Consider the following 5,450-nt stretch of genomic DNA (forward strand, 5'->3'; position numbering starts at 1 on the left):
TAGTCATTCCACCACAACTCCAACAATCAAGAATACAAATCAACCATAATGATAATCATGCCAATATAATCTCAATCAACACATCTTAAATTAATTATGCAATCAACTAAGTAGGGAAATCTTACCTTTTCGCAATCCAAGCACACACAAGCAATCAATAGCAATTCTCCATGACACCGTCACCGTCACCTGCACACAATAATCACATACCATCACTATAAACCATTCCCCCAAAATAACCCAAATCAATAATTAGGGCAAAACCCTAAAACACAACCTATTAACTGATTAAAAATCACTAGAGACTTACCAACGAAATCGGGGAAAAGACAGAACTGTAGACTTGCGATCGTTCACTTAGCCTTGAGAGTGATTAGGGTGATTAAAGGAGTGAAGAACGTAGTTTAGGTTTTGATAGAATGATTATTAACTGTTAAACGAAGTTTAAATATAATCTCTAATCACCTTACTCAAACCGCGAAAACTAACCCCGTCAGACCGGATACTCGGTCGAGTACGTGGAGTACTCGGCCAAGTACCCCTTACTTGGCGCGTATTTCACTACTCGGCCGAGTGTTCTTGGACAGTAGTCTGCCCAGAAAACACACGACGCTCTAATCGGCCGAGTTAGCCCTCTTCGGCCGAGTAACAAGACCCAGAAAACCGTTGTATTACAGTCTTCTCTCCTTAAAACGAACTTCGTCCTCGAAGTTCAAACCCATACCTATATAGCATACACACATGCCACTCAGCCAACCAACATCACTCAACTCTCATCCTACATCTTCGACGCTAACTCAATCAACAACGCCTATCTCAACAATGCAACTCACGACATAACATCAACCATAGAATAACTCACCTAACTCCATAATACTATCGAATACCAACAACATAAGTGTTGCCAACTCTGTCTTACTTCCATAATACTCACTATCAAACTCAATACCAAGACAATCCACAAAACAAGATCAACCACCAAAACGGAATGTTACATTCTACCACCCTTAAAATATACTTCGTCCTCGAAGTTTACTCGTACTCCTAAACATCATCACCCAAACTATCAACACTATCGAAGTATTCTCACACTCATAATCTCCATACTAGTAAAAGCACTGCCATTACCTTTAATAAAATCAACCACAACACAAATCCATCCTTTATTCTACACCAAGACTCAAACTTCCAAATGTACTTATAACATGCACAACCATCAAACTCTCTTTGTCGCATCCTACTCCTCTTAAGATAAATGTTACATCCTCGTAACCCACTAATACTAGATCCTTAGGTGTTTTCTTCCCCTTATCCTCATCTTATATCACCTATCACCGACTATAACTTCAACACCGACAACCATCCCATATCCAAGGCTCTCTCTCCTCAACAGTTCTTGCTCCTTTAATTATTATGCACTCCATCTAACCTATACCATAAAATACTCAGCATAACCACTACTTCATCTCTTCAACATTACCGCAAAATGACATACTTCTTTATACATGCACTTATCTCCACAATCATAACTCACGATCCACAATTGTTACACACACTTAGACTAGATCCTCAAGTTATCCTTTTTATTGCCGTGAAACTCATCCATAACTTAACATAATACTAATTCCCAACACCCTATACTCACTTTCCCAATAAAGATCAAGAACCACTTGCCGCTTCCAGCTCAGCACACACACATTCCATAAAACTCTTGCCACAACTATGTCGACTAATGCCTCATCTAAAAGAAGATCTAAAGTACTCTAACAACCTCTCACAATTGTGTCCCATTAACAAAATATCATTGTACCATGACAACAACGGAATCATATGCAACTTTCTTCCATATCATACTCTTCCCTCACTCCCAAGCCGAAACTGGTAAGAAACATTAATAAACAAAACAACAATCTAAATGCCCAGACCGACACTGACAGGAAACAATAGTATACAAAACAACAATATATATAACTGATATATACTTTCGAAAGTTCGTCTCATCAGTATCCCGCCTACTCCACCACAACCAATGACGGCATTGCAACACTGCCACCAACGGTCACACCGCGGCGCGAAAATACTCGTATCACAGCACGAAGTACCGTGCCCAGATCGCCACCCGAGGCACAACAACCACATCGATAGTCATCGCAACTTATACAATCCTATAAACACTGTCTCAGTATAACTTCCTTGAGCAGAAAAATTCCTTAAAACCGCTTTACTAGATCACAACACAACATATTACACAGAATAAACAGATAATAACCTTATGAATATCATCCATACTATTACTCAGGAGGCCAGAACCTCACACTATCACTTACAGATTTCATACATACACATACAAGTATAACTAGCCATACCAGATCACCCAAATTACCACTTTTTGAATATCATCCTATTATGTTACCGTACACAACATATGACGCAGAACACTCAGATAACGACTTATAACTATCACACCATACCACTACTCGTGAGGTCAGAACCTCACACAAACATTGACACACATCATAGACCCATAATCGAATCTAGCTATCCAATCCTGATCACGTAAGTTACCACCTGATAATGGATATCTCTCACCGGAGCTTAACTCAGATGCCCTTCATAACATATCCTCTCATCCGCACAATTATCAGCCCCGACAAATGTAACCATATCGTCATAAGTACCCAACTACTAGCAAACACCTCCTATATCCACATCTTACATTCCCTCACAAAAATTCATACCAATCAGGCCTCCACCAAATCAATGTCTTTAGAACAGCTAACTTCCCTATTTAACATCATCCTTAACCACTAGTGACAACACTACGACAGCACCATCTTTCACGTAACTACTCTCTTACCATCACCTCTAAATATAACAATTCATTTCCTCTCTTTGGTTATCATCTGATACGTGCATATTGTACAGTCTTTTTAGCCTATTTCAGCACGTATTTCCATGCATTTTTGTACTGTTTATATAGTATTATGCCCCGAATTGGCTACTTTGGTTCGTTTTGTCCGTTTTGTAGAAATGAACGCGAAAGTAGTGGAATCGTACCCTTTTTCGTCCTTTTTGCATGCATTTAGAGGAGACGGGATTTTCCAGAGTGAGATACTGCATTGGAATGCGTGAAGGCACGGTTTACCAGGCAGTCGGGTACGAGATTTGGCTGATTTGAAGGAAGAAGGCTCGATCGAGTGGTTTTACTATTCGATCGAGTGGTTTTTATGGCCTCAGTTAATCGATCGAGCAGTTATTTACTCAATCAAGAGGTGCTGAAAAGAGAGGTTACTCGATCGAGTAACTAATCTACTCGATCGAGTAGATTTTCTGTGGTTTTGCTCGATCAAGTGGATTTATTCTACTCGATCGAGTGGTTTCTGCTGGCGTGGGCTTTAATTAGCCCGTAAGCTTGTTTTAGCTTTTGGACTTAGTTTATTTTCTATTTAAGCATTACGTTACTAGGTCATTAGCTATCTTTTGATCTATCAGTTATCATCGACACTTTTATTCAGTTTTCATCTATCATTTTTATTCTTCACTGTAACTTTGCTTCGAAATTATTTCGCTTGGATTTTGTCGTTCTTTACGCCGGATTCGCACGATTTTAATCTCTTTCTCCTCCCTTAATAATAATCGATCTTTTGTTTACTTTAATCCTTTGTTTTACTTCATTTAATTTCTGCCCTAATTTACTTTTATGCAATTTAATTATAGTTTTAATATGTTGAATGCTAGTTATTTATCTGGTATTAGTTTTGATAGTATAAATAGCAATATGAGTAGCTAAATCTAATTCATGTTGGGATTAGGGGATCTACGGTAGAAATGTGACGATGTAGCGAATAGTTTAGATGAATTAATTGTGAGATTCTATCACCATAGCAATTTAATTGTTTTTTACCGACTTAGTTGAGTGCACGCTTCTGAGTCACCCCTTTAATCTGGCTAAAATTAATCCTGGATCGGAAGATTGGACTAAATAGGCCTGCTATGAACAGTAGACTACCCTGACGAGGACGGAAGTTAAGTTAGTGGTATTTTAGGATAGAAAGTGGACCGGAAGGACCTTTCCATATCCGTCTCGCATTAATTTGTCTGAGTTGTTTACAGTTGAGTCACTGGACTACCGTAGTTAACCGAAATCCTGACATGACCCTTCTCTATTTGATAAGTTTAATTCTATTTTCTTGCCTTTATTGCTCTTGTCTCTGCTTCTCTTTCCCTTAAGCTATTAGTTTAGAAAACCAATTTAAACAACCCCCCATTTGTGACCAAATAGACGGACTTCTACAGATATCTTGCCTCCCTGAGGAGATCGACCTGACATCCCTAGCTATATAGTTAGTTTAGTTAGTTTATTTTTGATAGGTACACAACAGATGTATCAAATTTTGGCGCCGTTGCCGGGGAGGCAATTGCCCTATCTGTCTTTGTTTCGTTTATTTTATCCGTCTCAGGGAATTTTTATTCCTTGAGGCAGTTCTTATTATTCTTTTTCAGTGTTGTTTATGCCCAGGTTAGACATGTGTGAGTTAGTTGCAGCTGATTCTGAGCCAGAAAGACTGCTCAGGCATAGACTCCGTCTGCAAAGAGAATCACGAAAGGAAGACTTGAGCACTTTCGAGCCAGAGCTACATCATTTTCTCTTCACAGAAGACCAGTCTTTAGAAGAAGACATTCCTATTTCTGCCGATCAACCAGTAAAGATGCCGAACATTGCTAGTCACTCGGAGCCTAAAGCATCGTATATTCCTAAAGGTTTCAATCTCCAGACTGAGGATGGGAATACATTTGACATCCGTCCTTCCTATATCAATCTGGTGGAGAGAAATCTCTATAGAGGTGTGGCAGGTGAAGACCCGAGGAAGCATATGGAGGTCTTTACATACTATTGTTTTACTATCCCCGCCACAAAGGGGGTAACGCAAGACAAGATCAAGGAGGTTCTGTTTCCTTTCTCCTTGACCGATGCAGCCAGGGAGTGGCTGACTGATTTAGATCGTACGGCCGCGGGGGTTACAAACTGGGAGACCCTTGCTCTTACTTTATATAAGAGATATTTCCCTCCACAGCGCACTAATCAGCTGAGGGCGAAGATTACGAGTTTCAAGCAGGCACCTGCTGAGACTTTCTATGAAGCATGGTCCCGTTTTAAGAAGTTGGTGAGGTATCTTCCTCACCATGGTTTTGACCCGTGGTTTCTATCTAACCAGTTCTACAATGGGCTGTATGATGATCACAGAGCCATACTTGATGCGGCATCTAATGGGAGATTCCAAGAGAATACCGACAATGATAAGGGATGGGCCCTTATTGAAGAGATGGCGAACCACAGTGCTGAATATGGAAAACCGAGGGATGGTATTAGAACAGTTCATGCAGTCGATAAGCACGTTGTGGCTCAGCTGGAAGCCATGAATGCTAGATTTGTCAAGTTGGAGTTACAT

The 5,450-nt window shown here is 40.0% G+C and overlaps 1 non-coding gene across 1 annotated transcript; it reads right to left on the minus strand.

Annotated features, from left to right (window-relative positions):
- Positions 1-5,085: 5,085 nt before the first annotated feature.
- LOC141650225 (small nucleolar RNA R71) lies at positions 5,086-5,191 on the minus strand. Its single transcript, XR_012546271.1, has one exon. It is a non-coding gene; the product is annotated as a small nucleolar RNA R71 (small nucleolar RNA).
- Between the last annotated feature and the right edge of the window lie 259 nt (positions 5,192-5,450).

Source organism: Silene latifolia, chromosome 3, assembly GCF_048544455.1.
Source record: "Silene latifolia isolate original U9 population chromosome 3, ASM4854445v1, whole genome shotgun sequence".
In the NCBI taxonomy this organism is placed as follows: Eukaryota; Viridiplantae; Streptophyta; class Magnoliopsida; order Caryophyllales; family Caryophyllaceae; genus Silene; species Silene latifolia.